The sequence below is a fragment of the Anolis carolinensis genome, chromosome 5, assembly GCF_035594765.1.
Source record: "Anolis carolinensis isolate JA03-04 chromosome 5, rAnoCar3.1.pri, whole genome shotgun sequence".
In the NCBI taxonomy this organism is placed as follows: Eukaryota; Metazoa; Chordata; class Lepidosauria; order Squamata; family Dactyloidae; genus Anolis; species Anolis carolinensis.
The window spans coordinates 28854344-28877496 of record NC_085845.1 but is presented as its reverse complement, the minus strand read 5'-3'; the positions used below and the strand labels follow the sequence as shown (position 1 = coordinate 28877496).

At 38.6% G+C, this 23153-nt stretch overlaps 1 protein-coding gene and 1 long non-coding RNA gene across 2 annotated transcripts in view; one reads left to right on the top strand and one right to left on the bottom strand.

Moving 5' to 3' along the window:
- The window catches only part of col25a1 (collagen type XXV alpha 1 chain), a 378768-nt gene that overhangs the window by 156157 nt on the left and 199458 nt on the right, over positions 1-23153 (top strand). The window lies entirely within an intron of this gene.
- The window catches only part of LOC103279053 (uncharacterized), a 75271-nt gene continuing 73170 nt past the window's right edge, over positions 21053-23153 (bottom strand). The window contains exon 3 of the long non-coding RNA XR_506521.3: positions 21053-21884. This is a non-coding gene — a long non-coding RNA (uncharacterized LOC103279053). The remainder of the gene's footprint in view (positions 21885-23153) is intronic.

The following is a 23153-nucleotide window of genomic DNA, read 5'->3' as shown; positions in this document are numbered from 1 at the left end:
ATATTGAAAACATTGACTACAAAAATGCGTTGGATAATCCAGAACATTGGATAAGCGAGTGTTGGATAAGTGAGACTCTACTGTAATTACTACATAGCATTACTGCGCATGGAACTACCTTTTCTGTCAAATTTGTTGTATAATATGATGTTTTGGTGCTTAATTTGTATAATGATTACCTAATTTGATGTTTAATCAGCTTTTCCTGAATCCCTTCTTATTATCCAATATATTTACTTATCCTGCTGGCCTGTTTATGTTGGATAAGTGAGAGTCTACTGTATATTGATAATCTTATATTATCTGCTTAGAACTGGATTATATGAGGCTCCTTCTTCACAGCTGTATAAAATGCACACTGAAGTGGATTATATGGCAGTGTGGAGTCAAGATAATCCAGTGCAAAGCAGATAATATAAGATTATAAATGGGTTCTATAGCTGTGTGGAAGGGCCTTGAGTCTACACTGCCATATAATCCAGTGCAAATTAGATAATCTGTGGAAGAAGTCTAAGTGAGGCCTAAATCTGCCTGTCCCCTAACTGAAACCTGGCTGTCCCTTGGTTGCTAGGCAACGAAGTGGGCAGAGATTAGCCCTCTAAACTGGCAGCAATTGGATAAAAACAATTATTGCTCTCCCTCTAATTAGGACTTTATTTTTCTTTTCTTTTTGTTGTATCAACCCTGAGGCATGTGTGATGGGTTGTGTTGTCAAATTTCGAGGTTGGGGGGCCTGTAGTTTTGTTGCTTTGTCCGCTGCCCTGATGCCATCACTCTTTTATATATATAGATTGGGGTGAACAACATTGCTTTTTCGAAAATATAAGAGCTATTTCCTTGAATTTTCTATACAATGACACAAGATAACAGGGAATCATGCCCCCAAACTTTCAGAAATATCCATACATCTGATTTTAGGTATTTTAAAAAAGTATTGACTGAAACATTTTTTAAAAGCCACAACAGCTATCTCATTGAATGTTTCTCATATATTAATAAATAGAAACCAATATTAACCAATTCTACATTTTCATAGAATCCTAGAGTTCGACCCCCAAGGGCCATCTAATCCAACTCTCTTCTTCCAGGCAGAAGGGCACCATCAAAACTGTCCTGGCAGATGGCCATCCAGCCTCTAAATCAGGGGTCCCCAAACTAAGGCCCGGGGGGCACATGCGGCCCATCAAAGCCATTTATCCGGCCTCTGCAGCGGCAGCTCCCTCCTCCTCCTTTCCCGTCTCCTCCCTCGCCTGGTGCGTGCCTTCCAAATTTTTGCTTGTTTACAATGGTATTTTAATTATTATTTAATTAATAATTAATTATTAAGGGGTGCTTTGCTAGTGCCTTTGGTGCACAAAGGCAGAAGGAGGTTGGACTAAATGGCCCCAAGAGGTCCCTTCCAACTCTCTTTATTATTTTTATTATGATTATGATTAACATTGAGGCTGTATTTATTCCTGTTTTACTTCAAAATAAGATACGTGCACTGTGCACTGCATAGGAAATTGTTCATAGTTTTTTTAAAAATGATAGTCTGGCCCTCCAACTATCTGAGGGTCTGAGGGACCGTGAACTGGCCCCCTGTTTAAAAAGTTTGGGGAGCCCTGCTCTAAACTAATTACAGTAGAGTCTCACTTATCCAACATAAATGGGCCGGCAGAATGTTGGATAAGCGAATATGTTGGATAACAAGGAGGGATTAAGGAAAAGCCTATTAAACATCAAATTAGGTTATGATTTTACAAATTAAGCACAAAACATCATGTTATACAACAAATTTAACAGAAAAAGTAGTTCAATACACAGTAATGCTATGTAGTAACTACTGTATTTACGAATTTAGCACCAAAATATCACGATGTATTGAAAACATTGACTACAAAAATGCGTTGGATAATCCAGAACATTGGATAAGCGAGTGTTGGATAAGTGAGACTCTACTGTAATATTATTCCCCTGTTGAATTGGAACAGATCCCCAAGGGCTATCCATTTTGGGATTTCTTCCCAGCCCAACACTGATTTATTTACTAGAAGTATCAGTCAATAATCTTTGCAGATTCAACAGTTTATTGGAATTCTGGCTGGCTGCTGCTATGGAGGACAAATCTCTCCCCTCTTCTGATTGGGGCTTTCTCATGCAAGCAGAATTCTGAGAAATGTAGTTTAGGGCAGGGCCTCTGCATTCTCTGCCATAGGGTTCCTTGCCTTCTCAAACTACATTTTCCAGTTTTCTGTGCTTTCTTTCCCAGTGATCTCTGCTTTCTCCCTGAAGTTCCTCTCCTAATGGTAATTTAAAGAGGAAAGGCAGCCCTTTTGGCTTTGCTTTGCTTCCTTGTGCTGAAAATAAAACTGACTTTGGGAGGCAAAATGGCAATGAAAAGTATTGGGTACGTTTTGCGTCTTAAGTTTTTGGCACGGGCCACACCCACATGTCGAATATTGCCTCGTAAGTATAAATGTAACAAATTTGATACAACTTACAAGGACTAAGGAAAAATGCACACCTCTATTGGATACCTACATCTCAGTTTGACTTTTCTGTAATGCAGGAGTGGAAAAAATATAATCCACACAGCTGTGTTTGCAGCCATCACTTCCTTTGGATATAGTGAAATGAACTGACCCAAAGAAAGGATGATTTGTTTGTTTTGAAAGCCTCTTATTTTAAATAGGTCACAAACTTTTCTACATTGTTGAACATTATAATTGCCAGTTTTTCAAAACTAGAATTAGAATTCCTGGCACATCTGTGTTTTTTCTTTTTCTTTTAAACATTTTTTTAGCTTTCTATCTGTCACTCATCTTGATATTTTAAAGGCATAAAGTTGTTCCACATCCCACTGCAGTTGCCCACCTATGGTATGAAATGGATGCTCTCAGTATTCAAAATTTGCCCACCATAATCCTTATGGAGATGAAGGGGGTTTGAATATATTGCATCTGTTCTTACATTTGCACCATATAAACTATATTCTCAGATGTTTCTAGATTAAAGTTAAAACAGTGTTTTAGATCCATTTTAACCTGCCTAGGTTTGAAGACAGTCTGCAGTAGTCTAGCTTTCAGATCCATCTGTTTTTGGCCTTGTCTCAACTGTTCCCTATCTTGATAACCAGAACTTGGAAAAGCTCTCTTTTTGGATGATCGCTCTGAAAATAGTATGTGTTTCAGTGTTTCATGAGAAGTCAGTAGCAACTTTCCTTTCAACAAATCCTCCCAAGAAAACCAAGAGTCACCACAAGTCAGAAATGACTTGAAGGCACATAACAACAATAATTCCTGAAGACGCCAGGTCCTGTCAGATCTTGAAAGCGAAATAGGGGCATGTCTGGTTAATATTTGGATGGGGACTGCCAAGTGCCTACCAGAAATTGTATGCTATATTTTGGAGGAAAGTCTGTTTATAGTTGATTACAGCATTTCAATATAAGATATGAAAAGCTCTGCTATAGATATGTCCTTGAAAATCCTGATATCAACTTTTTTCTCAGCTAGTCTCTAAGGTGCTACAAGATCCCTTTGCATCCATTTGTTCGCAAACATACACCAGCCTTTTCAAAGATAAGAAGTGAGGTGTCTTTGCTTAGTCGGGATTAAACTAGTTCCTCTGGAGGGAAGATGTTAAAACAAGGTTTATCTCGAGAGCAGTTGTCTGTTACACGTTGAATACAGAAAGCCCTGTCACAGAATTGGAGTGGTAGGCTATCAACTGATTTGTTGTTTAAAGCTCTGCTTCCAAGAATAAAAGCTTTTAGACACAATATATTTCCTTGTTAGAAGTTGATGAACATTACAATATAGTTAGCTTGCTTCTTTCAGCGGATATTTGAGTGTTAGAAGGTGCACTATGTAATTCAATTGGTGACTGGAGTTGTAGAAAGGATTTATATTCTTCTTCCCTCGGTAACACTGTATATGTGTTCACACACGTACACACAATTGCCCATAATGGTATCATTAATATTGTCCTTGGTCAATTTAAAGTGAGGAAAATTCAATTTTGGAAAGCAACAAATCATTCTTGCACTGTGCTTCAAAGACATGATTTTTTAAAAGCTGTCACCCAATGTTACAATACCCCAATAAGAATGAATGATGGCAGCTGGTTGAAAAAAAAAACTTTGGAATAGAATGTAAGCTGTATAAATTCTGTTGGACTTGCAACATATGACATGTCATGTTTGAAACCAAAGTAGCAAAACAGTATGTCTTTATAAACTTAAAGATAAATGATACATGAGCAATTTCTCTCATACCAACAAGCTGCTTTTAAAAGGGAGGCACTCCAATTTTTGGCACTTTAATAGGTGCTTTTATAAGTAGTATTTTTGTTACTTACACATTTAATAGATTAGAAATGCTACTTTAATTTAAAACAAACAAATCTTAATTCTTTCTGGATAGAGGTAGGATCTGTTAAAGTCATACTTCTCTCTCCCATTCAAGCCCCATTGAAGCAAATGGGAGCATTTATATAGCATTTCTGTTTCTTTAAATGAGAACAATACATAAAAACTCAAAGCTGAGTAAATAAATTTGGGACATCATATACATTACTTATCAGTGAGCTACTTACAGAGAAAAAACTTGAAAAGAGAATAAAGCAAATCTGTGAGCATGTAAGTGATTTGCAGATGAAACACTCTGATAGCAGCTATAAATAAATGAACAGAAATTTAGCAAGTTCTCAAGGTTTGAAAAAACATGGAAAGTCTTGGATTAATTTTGCCGTGTGAACCATTAAATATTTGTATGTAGGTTATGTATACACAGAGAGAGAGACACATACAGGAGGAGATGTAATTGAAGCTTTGTGATTTCTTTCAGTTTTTACAGGCACTATATCATATAAACGTATAGTAATTAAAAGGTGCTTTGTTTGTAACTAAGATCAACTGCATAGGATGGTATGACCAGATTTCTAAAACAGTGTTGCTTATAGTACGGTACTTGCTCACTTTTCTAAAACTAATACTATTGCTCACTGGAGAACTAGTCAACTAAGATGAAAAGCTGGACCTCTTATAAGCACTTGAAACAAGTAACCAGACCACATGTTTTAAATTAGCCAGAATTTGTGACTGAAGTACATACGTCTACAATCCTAAGCACACTTAATAGAGTTAAGTCCCAAGGAGCTCTGTTTGACTTCATGCTTAAGATTATATTGGAAATTCACCAGGAAAAATACTTACCTCGTTTCCAATATTCCAGTAATTTTAAGAAAGAGCTGGTGCTTTTATGTCTACCATCATAGAAATAACAATAATGTGGCTAGGATGCCCCAACTTATTCATGGTTTCGCTTCCATGTCACCTCAGTAAAAGATTAAACTTTGATCGCATAGGGTTGTGCTAATCACATTAGGGCTGTTGAGAGTTGGCACAGGGCCCATGGTAAGATGCATGACTGGGCCTCTCCTCCCCATAACAAACCAGATGTTACTATTCACTGTGGGGCTTAATAGTCCTGGTCTCAGGGTGTATGTTGTGGTTTGTCACATGTAAATCATATTCATAAATGTTGGCAGTTATAGAAGCCTTGGATATTCTGAAATTTACCAACATATATTGCAGCCATTCTGGTCTCTTGAGATACATTTATTTTGTGATGTACCATTTACTTTTTCACTGATTCTGGACCCCAGAAGCCCAGACCCTTCAGAAGTATGGGCTCCAGGGACTCTGCTATCTCTCCTTATCCAAAATCATATTACAAGAATTGCAAGAACTGTTGGATCATACGAAAGGTCTCATCTATCTATTCACTGGTTCCTTGTCAGATGCTTCCATGAAACTCACAAGTAGACCATGGAAGCAATAGTATCTCCTGTTTCCATTCTGCTCAAACACTGCTGCCAGGAATAGTTTTTGAGCACATCATGGTTACTGTGTTCACACAACCATATGTTCCCACAGCTCGGAAACATTATTTCTTGGGCCTAAGAATGGTCATTGGAAGTGCTAGGACTTATCTAAACAAAGAACATTTCCAAACTCTGGAAGAAACAGCTTGCTAAATGTATTCAGGGAGCATTTCTCTCCTGCCACCTTTTTGGAATAAGTAATGCTGCAGCTTTTATGTGGATGTAGATCACTATCATATAGCAACATATTAAACAACTGTTGAGACAAACATGTGTAAATGGTGACAGCCGGCCTAGAAAGTAATTATAGTTTGCATGCCCCCCTTGGTCACTATCATGCTTATCAAAGTTTTAATAGATGCAACTGAACACTTTTCTTAATATGATTTGTAAAGCTTCCCAATATCTCCATCACTGTTACTTGTAAGCCATCTGTACATGTCTTGAACTCAAATGCTGAAGACAGGAGAGCAAAAGAGTTCCTGGAACAGAAATAATCATTCTGTGCCTGACAGATGAGAAGCACTCCTGTTGTATCCACAGGGATTGTGCAGGAGCACCAGAGACCTTGCACCTGTGCAAACTATTATCTGAGTAGGTGGACAGTAACTATTACAGTCTCAGATACTGGCAGCTGATCATGTTGGTATTAGCTAGGAAGGGTGGTGTCTGGATGCCTTGAAGCACTTTCATCTGCCATTATGTTTTGTGTTTCAGCTGCAGGTTCTTAGTTTCATGCCTGCAATAAATTCAACAGGACATGATGAGGAATGGGAAAGGGGGTGGGTGGGGTGGATTGTGTAATCTCAAGAGCCATATTGACCCAGTATATGCTGCATTATTACAATGAAAGCAGTTCATAGAAAACAGGAATAATGTCACAGCATGAATTGCTAAAAGCTTTGCTTAGGGATGAGGTTCCAACCATGTTTCTTGCATTTTCTGAATATCACAGCACCATCAGCTACATGGGACATTTTGTTCAGTCACTGGGTGGTTGATAGACAGCTCCATATTTGGCCTTCAAGCATTAATTACGCCTCAGTGCTGTGAATGGTGAAACTGTATAGCATGGATTTGGAGAGACTATAGGTGGCAGCAGGTGTTCCATTACTCACTGTCTGATAAGCCCATTCTTGAGTCCTCCTTCCCCTGCTGTCCAGTACAATGCAGCACACTGTGCCTGTAGCCCATGTTAGCATTATGAAAATGCTGGGGGAAATTCTATGGCATTTTCTTGAGAAGGTGTGTTAAGATATGTCACTTTAGAATCTACACTCCCTGGCACAAACTATTTTAAGGAAGAGCTCTCAGTATCAATCACAGAATCCCCAGCCAGCACAATCCATGGTAATTTGGTAATTTAGAGACCCTCTTTTCTAATCAGTTCTAAGGTTCTCCTGGAGGTCAACAAGCTAAAGTATTGTAGTCTGTTGTTCTTTTCACTGATTTCTAGACTTATGACTAGATTTCACCCACAGCCTTCACAAAATAGTTATTAATTTTCTAAAACAGATACAAGTCATGAAAGTCAATGAATCTATGCAGATAATAAATAGATGGTGCCCATAGTGTCAGGATTCATATCCAAACAAATGTCATGTAGTTGTGCAGGCATGGGTATCATTATATTAACTTGCATCTTTGTCCCTGTGCTAGAGAAAGTAAGAAATGTAATGAAGTTCTCTAAAAGAAATGTGCATTTTAAACTTTTTTGGAGCACGTACTTGAATTCTGTCAGTCTCCTGATTTCTTGTGCTGAATCATTAACAGATGATTATTGTTCTAAAAAGCCTCTTTAAGATGCCACTGAGCCTCTCTTTCAGAGTTTGTTGTCTAGACAAAAATGAATACTTGAAGGAAAGGAAAATTGCATTTTGCTTTCACATAAAGGTGTATGATATATTTAATACATGGATAGCAAGGTAGATCTATAGAATGGGTAGATGGAAGACTTTCTTTTATATACCAGATTTGGGCTGTGCTTTTTTTTAAAGGCGGAAAGAAAGGTTTGGCAACAGGCATTCTCGGTGCATGCTGTGCTAGAATAGATTGCACTCATAATTAAATACCAGGGCATACCTTTCGTTGGGTACATTGACTCTCCTATGCAGTTGTGGAAACTAAGTCTTGAGATGGTGTCTCTATTTTTAAGAAGCTTGCAAAATAGTTTCATTAATCGCCTGCTGGTGCTACAATAGAAAACCAGCAGTAAGCAGTGATTACTTGTTACAGAACTGATTAGACCTTGTACAGGTCTACAAGGACTTGCTGTTCACCTGGAATGAGAATAGCAAACAATTTTACATAATCAATAGATAGCACTGATAATTGCCTGGTTTGAAGTATCTGCTCTATGCAAACTGTTTTGTACTGATGTGATTGGAAGCAAATACTCTTTGAAAGTTTTTTGTGAAAAACTTGTTTCTGCTTGGAAGGTTTTAAAAAGCTAGAATGAACAGGAAAATTGTTCTCTTCTGAAACAGGGATGGTTCAGGATGGATGTTCATCGAAACATACTCTCCCTCAATTCCCAAGCCACCTTTGATCCTCCTGTAGTTTTAAATTGGATTTTAAGCACATAGAGCTAAAGTGTTGATCTCAGAATGTAATATAAAGGAATAGGATAGAACAAGTTTGGTGGATTTAGGCAGGCTTGGATCTAGACATTGCTTGGATTTAGACCAGCTGTAAAGCCTTTCTATACTAACATGAGTTAAAAATTTTCCTACTTCCGTCCACTTTATTGAGCATTATAATATTTACCATCAAAATACAACAGCCTCAGTTTAGTGTTCTTGTCTGGGTTAAACCCTTGTGCCGGCAGGACTGATGACTTGAAGGTTGGGTTGGTTACCTGAAAGTGGCTGGTTCGAATCCAACCTGAGGAGAGCACGGATAAGCTCCTTCTATCAGCTCCAGCTCCATGTGGGGACATGAGAGAAGCCTCCCACAAGGATGGTAAAAACATCAAAAATATTCGGGCATCTCCTGAACAACGTTTTTGCAGACAGCCAGTTATCTCACACCAGAAGCAACTTGCAGTTTCTCCACAAAACATTGGGAAACCATTGTTTCTCTGCATTGTGTCTTGACATATATAAGTTTTACATTTCTTTGAGATCAAACTGTATTTCAGAGTAAGTAAGGAGTTGGCAAAACCAGTTGTGAGTATTTCTTGTGTAAGAAAGCCCAGCAAAATTCATGGGATTGTTGTAAGTCAACAGGTGGCTTGAAGGCACATAAGCACATACATCATTTCTCATGATCTACACATTCAGAGTCTTTGTATGTGCAGTTTTATTTTTACTTCTGAATGTATAGGCTGCTTTTCTTTTCTCTCTCGCTCAAATATGAAATGAAATGTGGCCATTGAAAATAATAAATGAGTAAGAAATAATTCTACTTGTATGGAAATCTTCACACATATCTGCACACAGCTTTTATCATAGGCTCTTACAACTTAATCATAGTCCATTAATTTTTGTCAAGATTTATGTTTATACATCTAGCATGTAAACATGAACCAGTTATGTAGATAGTGTGTTGTGACCTCCATCTAGGCCAACACATGAATGTTGAACACAGGGACAAAGTGCAGTCTCCATGTCCCCATAACACATTGACCCTATGCAATTTTTAAAAATGTGCGAGAAGGGATTTGTCAATGGTAACTGGTGTGAGCAATTGAATTATAATTAAATATATCTGAGAGAAAGAAAGTTTTCTTAGCCATGGTGAAAGGGTAGATGTAACTAGCTTTTGCATATCTGTTAAAGTAGTTTATGATTTTGTACTGAAACAGGTTATTGTACATGAAAGAGGTTCCTTTTTCCAAAGTGATCCCCTCCCCCCAAAATACAATTGGAAAGTTTGGAGTTAGAAAATTATGAAGAACTGGGAAGCAGTAATAACAGGAACAGTAATAACAGTGAGTGGCAACATGAAGTTCTGTTAAAGCAATTACATACACTGAGTATCAACTATATGAATGAGTTGTTGAGGAAGAAACTTGGACTGCTTTCAGCAGCAATGTTCTGGACACATCCAAGTTCCAAATACTGCTCTCCCATGTCTTTCCCACCCATTCCTAATATAGCTACTGTGGGCAATGCATAAATCTAGGCGTAACGCTCTATTAAAATAACCTGAATTCATTATGAGTTTCATACTGAGTTGCAAAAACTCTGGAGAGTATCGACTCTGGCTGTGAAGGTTATAAATGACCTTTTTACGTTTACTTGTTTTGTCTACCCATCTATCCGCATCCTAAAGCACTTAATCATAGTACAGCTTTCAACATGGTTGATTATTATATAGTTGTAAAAATGCATGAGGGATTTTACTGAGTTGCCTGGTTCCGTTTTGAGATGGTTTCATTCATAACACACCTGACTGTTACAACAGATGTATCAATAGGTGGCCATTGTTCTCCAGGAAGAAAAAGTAATTAATAGCAGAATTCTGGAGGCTTCTGATCTATGTCTGCCTCTTTAACATTTACATCTAGATATTGTCAGATTATTTGCAGTCAATATGGTTTTTGTTATTAGTATATAGCTATAGCAGCAGTACAAGCTTTTTCGTATTGGCAGGCAGCATGACAGAAGAAAAATATCACAGAATTATTATATTTTTATCATTTTCAGTGATAAAAAATTGTTCTTGAGTGATATGTCATACTGGTATATTTTGTAGATGCAAATCAAGTATGGGCAATTGCAACAGGTTTAAGGGTCAATTTTCTGTTTTGCGGTGTCCATGAGTAATACATGAACTATTCTGAAATGCCCTACCCAAGCCTGGAAGTATCCAGAAGACACTCAGAAATAGTTATTTTTAATGTGTTAAACAGCGCAGATGGCCCTGTAACTTATTTAAATGGTAAATTGCCACTATTGGGTTTTAACTTTTTAAAAACCAGTATTCACAATAGATTTCTGGCTACTTCCAAGTTTGGAAATGGGCATTCTTGGGTATTCTATGTGCCTACCAGAGTATTTCGCAAGCATAAAATTGGCCCCTAAATCTGCCAGTTATAATGCTCCATCATACTTGATTTCTGCCACTCTGCCTACCAGCACTGAAGGAAGATTTAACTTTTTTTCACCAAAGAACAGTCCCTGCAGAAAAAATACTTTTGATAGGAGGTTCTGCTCTAGAGCTACATTTTGTGCATTGTTGCCCTTAATCGAATTTTGCAACAACCTCTCTTTTGCTTATAACCATTAGTGGATTCCTTTACAGAAAAGTTTTGAAGATCATAAAAGAATTTCTTCTTTTAGGTGGTGTGTTCCTTCCATATGGACCCAATTTCAAAGCAATATGCCAGTATTTCACAATAGCAGGATGTTACAATTACACAAAAAGGTTGCAAAAGGTTTAATGAATTATCAAGTTTTAATAAGCATTTTGAGCCAGCCATAAATCTAATGAAGCTCCTTCCCAAATGGTAAAACTTCTTTAGGTCTTATGTGGCAAGGTTGCCATCTTGCAAATGACCAAGACTAGGGGCTGTTTGTGTGCTGAAAGACATCTAATGGTAAATATTTGAAATTCAGTGCCTCACCTTTTTGACTGGTAAGAGATTCATTTATGGGTGATTAGGTTGCAGAGATAAAGTGATTTCTAATCAAATTCATCTTTTTGAAATTCCCTGTGTACACCATCGTATGTGATTATTATGTGAATATGACAACATCAAGAGTAATCAGACTTTAATGTTTTCAGTTCTGTTCTATATTTTAAAACAGGTGTCTCAAGTCACCACGCAAAACCCTATTACAAATTAGTGCATGGACAGGTATATGCTAAGAATTAAGGAACAGCATATCATTTGCTCAGAAATGTGAGAATATTACTGCTATGCCTCAGTTTATTGAAGTAGATGTTTTCCTGAGCTTTATTTCTTTAACAGATACTTTGATGCCAGAGGTATACATAATGTGGGGAAGAATGGGGTAGGTTCCTACATCATAAAACAGAACAGCAGTTCAACATGTTTCAGCAAAGTTTTGTTCAAAACTAACATGCTCACGTGAAATGAAACCCTCCAGATTTAGATGTCTCTTGTTAGTAATCATTTTAATCTTCTACAGGCAACTTGAAAGCATCCCAGTGTTGCACCCCAAGGCAGCGTCAGCACTGGAAACTAGACAGAGACCAATAATCATATAATATCTTTATTAAAGCAAATATAAATTCAGGAATGCATAAGTGGAAAGGATGAGTGGGGAAATAGTCCTTTGTGAAAAGGTATGAATAAGTCCAAAAAGATGAAGAGAAATGTCCAAAAATCGAAACACGCTCAAACTGTTGGAAGGTTTGAGCGGAGAACAACAAGGAAACAAGGCTGAAAAACAAGGTCCAAAATCACTACAAGGTCGTGGAAATCAAGGCAGGAATGAGACAAAGTGAAGATCAAACTTGATTCAGGAACAAGGCAAGAGAGAGGATTTACTCTGGTTCTACTTGGGAGTCACGGCTCGGCTTAGCCTCCAGGAACAGGAAACTTGGCTGGATAAACACCAGGAGCTAAAGTCGGTGAACTGTTCTTAGGTATTTGCTACGTTGACACCGCAAAATGTTTGCAGTGCAAGACACTTTTATGGAACGAAGATCAGATCCCAATGAAGGGAAACCAAACTCCCCAAAAGTTCCCAAGGGAATCTTCTTATCCACAATCCCCTCGCGATGCCACGTAGTTACTCCTTCAAATCCCTTGTTTTTCTGAATGCAGAAACTCCCTTCGGTTGAAGTGCACGTTCTCTGGGGAACTCTGGACATCTGGTTCAGCCACGGGAGTCACATCTCCATTATCTCTCCCAATTAAGGAAGCATCTGAACTATCAACAGCTGGCAGCTGTAACTGAAAGGAGCTCTGTGGACTAGGCAAAAGGTCAGAATAAGCTTCATCCTGGTCAAAGTTCATTTCTGAATCAGGTTCAGAAAACAAAGGTGGCTGGGGTATGACACCCAGGATGATTTTTCTTTCTTTCAACAGTTCCATTTTTATGTTTTTCATTTTGGTAGTGAAGCATTTATATTAATGCTCTTTACAACATGCCAGGGTAACTGGTTAGGCAGGCCAGTCTGCTTTCCTCCATACTCTTCACAGAGATTCAGTAATTGATCCTGGAGGTAGCAGTTTACCTTGCCTGTTGTATGTAAGCCCAAACAGCTATAGTAGGACCACCATTCTTTTCTAGACCAAACTTTATTTCAGAAATGCTGCTTCGGGGCAACATTGAACGTCTGTGTTTCTCCTTCACTATCCTCCCGGTGTCAACTCCCTAAAACAACTTTCAGTCAGACAAAAGACAAAAAAAAAAAAAAAAAAAGGAGGGAGCTGGATTTGAATCAAAACGATTGTGTAAAATGGACCTTCTTTGACAGAAACTGTTAAATGAAGTATCCTTGTACCCCTCTCCACTTTTCCTTTAAAGCAATATGATTTTTTTGGGGGGGGGGTGTTAATTACTACTATTGTTAGCATTTTCCAGTGAGCAACGATCAATTTCTTACAACATCTGCAATGCTGCTTACAAATCTACACTGATGACTGGCTGGTTTCCTGTTCCTATAAATGATCATGTGAATAAATATTGAGCAAAAACCTTTTGAGGAGAGTGTCTGCAAATATGGAGCACAAATCCATTTCCACATTTTTGGATTTTCGATTTAGTGCATCCATTGTACTTAACTCATTTCTTTTTTTATATATTTTGTTTGTTTTATCTGTCTGGCTCCTTTAGTGGATTTTTTTTGTCAAAAATGATCATACCAGTATATTAAAACAGTATGACCAATTCATTGATTTTTTGAAATCCATATTATTTCACAAGAAAGACCTTGATAAAAGAAAAAGGTCCAAGCTACAACTGTGAAAAGACAATAATAGAGCGGATTAAGTTCTCAGTGTCCAACACGTGGATACAGATGGCTGTCAGAAGTTCCCACACTGGAGATCTGCCAAGCTACCAGAGGTACAGCTGGTGAGAGATAAGTAACTGAATGCATCCAATCTTTTGTGCAGCATTTTGAATTTGAACATAAAGGCTTTGCTGGATCACAACAAAAGGTAGATCTACTTCAGCAGTCTGTGTCCCACCAGAGTATTTCACTTGTTATTTGCCTCCCCAGCAATTGCTGTCTAGAGGTATATTGCTTCTGTACCAGAGCTCTGAAAAGTTACTTTTTTGAACCAAAATTGTCCCAAGCCAATTGAAGTTTTAATTAAAAAGGTAACTTTTCCCCAAGCTGCACTCTATATGTGAAAGTTCCAATTAGCTTGTCATGGTTAATGGACCAGACAACGGCCATGGAATTCTCTAATATATGTTTTTAATAAAGTAAACCTTCTGTGTGAAAGTAGGTGTTACATTCAAACTATTTTTGTATTTTTATCACTCCCTGCCCCAAACACATTTCCTCTTCATGAAAATCACTTTTAGATTACTTTGCCTAAGGAACTGTTCTGGACAGGATAAAATAACTTACTTTCTATGACAAATAAGATTTGGGTTGCTGTATGGGAAAATCTATTTTGAGGTTTCTGATGAGGTTTGTTTCCCACCCTTTCTCCACAGTATGATCTCAATTTAGATTAGGGTCCACTATCACAGGGACTTCAGAAGTGTTTTTATGTAGAGAGTACTCAACTTAATAGGAGGTTCATTCATTATTAATTTTGATGATTTCAATGGCATCACTAAGGGAGAGAGTGCTGACTGCACTGAGTGACACCATCAAGGGAAGTGACACTAAAACGACTGTCTATAAAATTTTTGCAGTGTTTCAGAAGAAATGTGTTATTTTTCTAAAATATCCCTGTAGTTAGATATTGCCATAAAAAAATCTGCAACCCCAGTTTATATGTAGTGTATCAGTATACCTACCTCCATGGCTAAAACTCTATTCTAGTATGCTTTTTGGATGCTCTAATACACATGCACAGTCGTTATTACCCAATTACAATGATTCTTTGAATCATGTGGTTTTGTCTGCATGTGCTACAAATATGTACTGGTGTTTTTATTGCTGCTGGGTTTTTTTTTCCCATATGACCTCTTCACATGGGCTTCTTTTGGCTGGCAGCGATGGGGTTTTTCAGGTTCGGCCACAGAACCCAACAGCTCTCATTATACCCATTACAAGTACTTTGAGGGTGGTTCCATGGCTGAACTGAAAAAAACAAAACCCTGCAGCTGCCAAAAAAAAAAGCTGGTGGTGCACAGTAGTTTATTGAGGCTTGGCAGGGGGAAGCCAAGATGGTGTTGGACGTGTGATGACAGGTCCCCACGCCCTGGGCAGGCTTATGGGACTGTCATTTTGGAGTGGAGACAACAGCAGTGAGTGGAGAGAGACAAGAGGAAGCCAGTGTACCAGGAGTATGAAGTGTCAGTTCTCAATTACCCTTCAAAACAGGGTGGGGGGGGGCAGCCCCATGGTGGTGGTGGCAGCTTCCCTTCGTGCTGGGGCCCCGGGTCCAGAGATGAGAGAGTCATCTATCTGCCTTGCCCTCCAGAGAGACTGGGGTGGGCAGCCAAGTCTGCAGGTGACCTCCAAAGTCCTGGAGGAGTGGCCTCCCTGCGCTGGCTACCATTGCTAGGCAATGTCTATGGGAGGCTTGGACAACAACGAAGCCAGCAGGCTTCTCCTCCTCCAGGGAGTGATGCCTGAAGCAGAGATGGAGGGGCTTAGGCAAGCTGATGCTGTGAAAAAGAAGGAGACATAGAAGGGTCAGTGCCATGGAGGAAGGAGCCTGTGTGTGTGTGGAGGTGTGTGTGTGTGAGGGGGGCCTTCTCTCACCAGGGGCAAGGGGCTGCCATCCGCACAGAGCTTCAGGGCTAAGGGCATGGCCCCATGTTAGCCGCCCCGAGTCCCCATTGGGGAGATGGTGGCGGGGTATAAATAAAGTTTTATTATTATTATTATTATTAAGGCATTTTAGGCAACCTTCCTGGCTCTCCTTCCTTCCCCATGTGATGAGGGGAAGCTGGGACGGAGCGGGACGTGGGGCAACAGGTTGCCATGTCCCCATGAGCAGGCACTGCCAAAATGCAGCGAGACTGGCTGATTCCAGTGGTATATGTGACAAGGTCCATAGTCACTGATTTTGTCAAATTTTCTGATTATTTTTAGCTGCAATATTGTGGTATGGTCTAGTATGGAAGGAGATCCAAGAGGGTGATAATATGAAGGACCACAGTATATTATACCAACCCTAGTAACACTACTGAACTACAGTAGAGTCCCACTTATCCAACATAAACGGGCCGGCAGAATGTTGGATAAGCGAATATGTTGGATAATAAGGAGGAATTAAGGAAAAGCCTATTAAACATCAAATTAGGTTATGATTTTACAAATTAAGCAAAAAACATCATGTTATACAACAAATTTAACAGAAAAAGTAGTTCAATACACAATAATTAAGGTTTCCCCTGACATTAAGTGACCGAATCCGGGGGTTGGTGCTCATCTCCATTTCTAAGCCGAAGAGCCGACACCTCCAAGGTCATGTGGCCGGCATGACTGCTTGGAACGTCGTTACCTTCCCACTGGAGCGGTACCTATTGATCTACTCACATTTGCATGTTTTCGAACTGCTAAGTTGGCAGAAGCTGGAGCTAATAGCGGGCACTCACTGCGCTCCCCGGATTTGAACCTGGGACCTTTCAGTCTGCAAGTTCAGCAGCTCAGCGCTTTAACACACTGAGCCTCTAATGCTATGTAGTAATTACTGTATTTACGATTTAGCACCAAAATATCACAATGTATTGAAAACATTGACTACAAAAATGCGTTGGATAATCCAGAACGTTGGATAAGCGAGTGTTGGATAAGTAAGACTCTACTGTACTTGCAGGTGTGTGTGACATCAGCCCTAAAAACCTGCAAGTACATGCTTTATAAATGAAAATACACAGTACATAATGAATTGCATTCAAATAGCATCCATCATAACAACTAAATGAAGCATGAAACAATCTGAGCACCATCAAAAGAGTGGAAAAAGAACAAGTGAAATATTTCAAAACAGAAAACAAAAATAAAATTAAAATGTGAAGCAAATAATAAAATACGTTAAGACCCTATCTAGTGAGTACAAAGATGCCTGTATTGTCTCCTTTCACATCCATTTCTTGACTACACTACTTTAAAAACAAATCTGTGGAGATATGTTAGAAGATACCAGTTCACACACTGAATCGCAAAAGAAAATGTAAAAAATGTGTATTTAATAAGTTTGAGATGTAGACAATTAATTACAAGGCATAGAATAGTCAGTGAAAAACAAACCATTTTTCTCATCCATAAACATCTAATCATCTCATATTAAGACTCTTACAAACACACAGTGGATTTAAAAGTTCAATGTAGCCTGCTCCCAAATCAATGTGCACAGTATAAATGTCACACAGCCTTTGTTATTCCTGGGGGACTCAACTATAATAACTGTACTAATATTAGTGTGTCTGCCCTTTCTCATTTTGTAATTTTCTAGTCAATAATTCCTAAGGAGACTCAAATTCTTTATTTATTTATTTATTTATTTATTTGTTGCAATACTTATATCCTGCCCTTCTCACCCATAGGGGACTCAGGCGGCTTACAATAAAACACAATATAAAAATATTACAGACAATTGAATCAATTAAAATTAAATACATTAAACATTGATAAAATATACATATAAATACAAAATTGGCGCATTTCGAGTCTGATATCTGGTCTGTCATTGGAATCTCGATGGTCCAATCTGCCTGACCAGTCTTAGTCCCCCCCCCCCCCGCAACTTCTCACAGCTGAATCTGGAGGAGTGGGGTTTATTTCTCCCATGTCCCCCTTTTCCAGGGTTCATGCACCATGGTTTTTAATTTCCTCCTTTATATTTAAATAATGTTGAAAACCCCAGTGGTACTTATATTATATATACTCACACTAGCTTTGCCCGGCCACGCGTTGCTGTGGCTTATGGGAATCCTTTGTTGGCCAGGTGGAATAGCAGTGAATAGCCTTGCAGTTTCAAAGCCTGGCCGTTTTCTGGAGTAGCTGGAGCTTTTTGTTGTATGAACGTAGAGGCATGGATGAGGGGTTGTGCTGCCAAGTTTAGTGTTTCTGGGATGTGTAGTTTTGTTGTTTTGTCCTAGGCCGAAATTTCATTACCCTTTTATATATATAGATATAAGTCAACCTCATGTATAAATTGAGTGCAGACTAGTGGGCAAAATTATGATTTTGGTGTGACCCATGGAGAAGTTGAAGGTTATTTCATGGAGAGGGATGACCAACTACCCCTTGTTGCCATCACCACTGCCATTCAGGAAGCCCAGAAGAGGACCTACAGTGGAGAGAGTAGTGCAGATTGGTACTTCTTTTCAGGTTCTCCCAGGATGGACTACGTTCTCACCTTTCACCGTCTCCTCAGGGAAGGGTATGGCAAGAGCAGTCCTTCCCATGGACAAGCTGATCCAGGTTTCTGGAGCTGATTTTTTAAATAATGTTTCCACACTTATTTTTTACCATATGTAGTATATTTGGATAGATGTTTAAGACTGCACTTTTGCTGTTTAATTGCAATTTGCATATCCATTCCATTTTACCTTTGGCTCCCAAGAACTCACCTCTGCTATTTCCTTCCTTCTTTCAAAATTCCTCATTGTCAGACTTTGAGTTTATGGGATTGTTTTCTTTTTAAAAAAACATATGTTACTTAACAAGGCTTAACTATAGAGATAACAGATAATAATACAACATTTCTTTTGAAAACAGGGAACTATTTCTCTAGGAAGGAAAGAATAGGTATAGTAGTCTAAAATGGATTAATATTTCTTAATGACAGTAACAATGATTTGTACAACAGTGCATAAAAGTGAGAGATAAAGAATATGAACCAGACTGTAAGCTGTCACTTCGAAAGTCTGAAGTCTGAAGTCCATATCATTTAATTATGAATGATGGGACAGAATGTGGTGTATGCTTCCATTTATATCTTTGCAGACTTGCCATTTACTTCAGATTGGATGGGGAGCCTGTTTCCTGTTGTCTTTTTGTTCCAAAGCTGCTGGCTTTGTTTAGCCCAGGGAAAGGTCAAATTAATGGATTTTAATTTACTGATGTAATCACAAACTCAGAGGTTTTTCCCCTCCCTAGTTTATTAATGAAGTTGGAGATTATTATCAGTTAGATATGGATCACAGTTATACTGACTGAGGCTGATGGGATTTGTAGTGCAACACTGAAAACTGAACCAGAATACTGTCCCAGGTTCTTGGTTCATGGACAAATATAACACTACCAGACTTGGAAAAATTACTTCTTTGGACTGCAAAGAAAAGTTGAAATAGTTGTAGGTCAACTTTCCAAAGCTCTAAATGTTGTTCATATAATTTTGTGGTGATAACCTTTTGGATCTTGAGATCTGCCTCCCCTCTTCTCTCATCTTGTGTTATTCCTTTCTTGTGTGGCTCTCAATTCATGATTGTTATGTAATAAGGGGATTAGTGGACATAAAACTTTTTAAAAGCTCACTTTTGCAGCTGTCACTAAGCTCCTTTTGGGTGATATATTTATTATGATAGAAATGGGAGGGAGGATGCTTTTGTGAAACGTTGAAAGTAATATGCCTCGCTTGGCTAAAGCAGAGACTTATGCTAAATGGATAGGCCTGCCTCTGTGGGTTTCTCTGAGATTATTATAGTGCCAGTGTTCCTGACTTACTGAGTGCTGCCTTTAATCTTAAAATATTGGGTTTCACTCTCACTGAAATGGGAACCCGCTAAGTTCAGTGTCCACTTTAAATTGTTACCATCATCACAAAAGTATTGTCAATCCTGGCTTAAAAATAAAGCCAGAATATCAAATTTACTGTAAGCAAAGATACTTCAGCTTTACAGAGCAACAGAATAGTTAACAAATATTGATCCATGGCAAAATAAATATACCTTTAAAAAGTTTGTAATAAAAGATGGTATCAAAATAGAATGAATACATATTTATGAAGTATTGCAAACATGTGTGTGTTTGCAGACATTTCTTTACCCGGATGGAAGCTGGCAGTACAAATGATGCCCGACTAATTAGAAAATTTGGAACCAGCAGGAACATTATTTTGCTTATGTATAAAAAGTATTTTAAAGCATATTCTATCTAAAGCCCACAAAGGCTCCTAAGTGGGCTTACAGTCATAAAATGCATAATTTACATTATGGCCATAAAAATACAATCATATTACAATCTTATCACTTCATCACATGGGCTTCAGGAAGCGTCCTAGGATTCTACCAGGATGCTTTCTTGATAGAGCCCGATGGAGCCCATCATATGACATAAGGCTACTTCTGAGGGGCTGCATAGAAGAAGCAGCCTTCTTCCCAGAAAACACGGGAAGTTTCCTGTGTGCTCATTGAGAAGAACGAGGGGAAGCCGGGTGGCGACACTTCCCCTCCCCGTGGGATAATGTAAGGGGAGATGCGGGTGATGCAGGGCACAGGGCAATAGTTTTCCCTGCTGCTCGCTGGATTTACCACACTGCATGGCGAATCCCCCACTATTGCCCGCCATATGGACCTCAGTGTGATGAGATCCTTAGAAACAAATACAACAACAAAGAATAGAGACTGTTAACAGATAATATTGAACTGTGCATCACAGATAACATGGCATAAAACTAAGAGGGATTAATGTCTTTATGATTCTTCAGCAAGTCATAGTGGAGTACAGACTGAATATTGGTAGGGGGACAATGACTTAGGCCACGGGTGTCAAACTGATTTTCACTGAGAACTACATGAGCCTTATCATTGCCTTCAAAGGGCCAGTTGTAATTGTAAGACTGTAAATGTAACTATGTTGCCCTGATATTGAAAACCTCATGAGACACAGAAAATGATGTGGTGGGCCAGATTCTTTTGACCCGTGTGGCCTAGGCTGTATCTACACTGTAGAATGAATACAGTTTGACATCACTTCAACTGTCACGGTCCAATGCTATGGAATCCAGGGATTTGTAGTTTAATGAGGCACCAGCAATTTTTGGCAGAGAAGACTAAAGACTTGCAGCTCCCAATGGTGGTTTTATCTTCCATTTTGCATGTGGCACATCACATGTTAAAAGACAAATGAATTGCACAAAATAGAATGTACAACAAAGATTTTTAAAATCGTAACAATCCTTTAATTTTTATGTTTTTAATATGTCACTGGAATAAATTGATAAAAAACATATATAGGCTGAAAGCCATTTGTGCTTTCTCTATTACAGAAGTGCCATGTATTGAGCATTTTAAGATTTATTTCTTGTATAGCACATTACAATATTTTATACAGCACTCTAAACAGAAGTGCTTGGAATGAAGTCCACTTACTTTTGTTGAAACATTTGCCTTCTTGTGCAAAGGTATGAGAGGACTGCTAATTTCATATATGTATTTATTTTTTATTGGGTGACATTGTCTGTGTGCAGTTTCCATTAAACTTATCTGGCAAATCTGCCTCTAAATCCCTGATTACCAATGCAAATCGATTAAGCAGTTGCTTATGGAAATGTAAATGAGGCTGTTGGTGTTCTCTTCTTACAGCATGTGCTTCAATAAGGAAAGTATTTGCTATGGCAGAGTAGTAATACAATGGAATGGCAAACTGAAACTATGAGAAGGCTTTCATTCCATGGTAGTATAGAATGACTATGCCTGCTTATTTCAGCTGTCCTTGAGCCATGTCTATCAAGTATGTGACAGCAGCTATTTCTGTTTGCCAAGAGGGCTATGTGATCTTGTTCCTTTGTGTGTCTGCTTTTAAAAAGGCATATACACTTCAGAAAACTTTTTCCAAGGGTTGGACTTTTGAGGGTAGATTGCTGGATTCTGCCATGCAAACTATTTCCAAGCTTGAATTTCAGTGACGATTTTCTTTCTTCTGGTTCATATCCATTTGAGATTTGTTCTCTCTGTGTCTCCAGGGCTGAGGACACGATTCCTGGGATCTGGATAATTTCTGCAGGGCATGGGCCTCTGGAGGGCAGGACAGGGAAAAAAATCACTGCAAAGGAGCAGCAGTAACAATAGTATAATGTCTGCTGAGTATAATGTCTGTTGCTAAATTTAGGAATGGGGAGACTTATCATGCATATTGCCCTAGGCCTAATGCCAGCTCTCAGTGGCTGTGCATATATAGTTACCTGAAACCTAAGGTCATTAAGTAAAGTTTTCTCTGAATTCCTCCCTCAATCTAAAGTCTGGAGCTTGATGATGAGGAAGTTGGCATTTTGCCATTTATCTACTGACTCTAATTTGCAAAATACCCTAGAGCAGGGGTTCTCAAACTGTGCTCTGTGGAGCCCTTGGGCCTCTGTGGTTTCATGCTGCTTCTTGCTTCCTTCTCTTTCCTCCTCCTGAGAAATGCAGGGCAGGGAAATTAAATCAATTTAATTGTTAGAGGTTGACATGATTTAATTGATTCTATGACCATTACCTCATGAGGTTGGTGGCATCCATTTGAAGGTCCCTAGGCAAGAATGGAAAACCTCACCATCTCAAAACACCATCATGAAGTCACTGCAACCTAGTCTTCAACTAGTCTCATGATGAAGTGTTACTTTTCAAAAATTGGGAACTTCAATTTTTAGGAAGCTGAAAGCCCTTTGATTCATATAAAAGCACTTCAGCTTTTTTATTATGTGTCCATATGAAAAAATAAGTTTGGGAACTGTGACATATCACTGTGGGTTTTTTTTTTGGGGGGGGGGGGTCACTTTGAACTGCTTCACTTTCCCATGACCATAATGTTAGTCATTTCAATTCCAGTGATCAGACAGGAATTTTGGCTGCAAAGTCATAACTTTCCTCATTCGCTTCCTTTTTAAACATTAATTTTATAATTCACAGAACTGCAGCTTCACTGCTGATTCCAGCCATTTCCAGAATTCCTCTTTTTAATTAGGCATTTCCATACCATTGGCTAACTTTCCTTTGTTCCTTTGCAAATAATCCAGCAATTTGTTGGAAGCAAACTGCTGCAAACTTCAGGCTGAGCTGAAAGCAGACCTCTGCCTTGCAGAATATACAAAAATGCATCTTTTCTTTTTTTTAATTAATATTTAAAGTATTTAAGCAGACAGTGCTTCTGAATTTATGGAATTATCTAATTGTGGAGCCCTAGTCTCATGGGATGTAAAATTCTTTTTTGGAAAAGTGTTTGCAGATTTCTTCGAGTGCTTAAGGAATGAATTGGTGTGATAAGAAGAGTATCCTGGTATGCTCCAGCAAAAAACAAGATGGTTT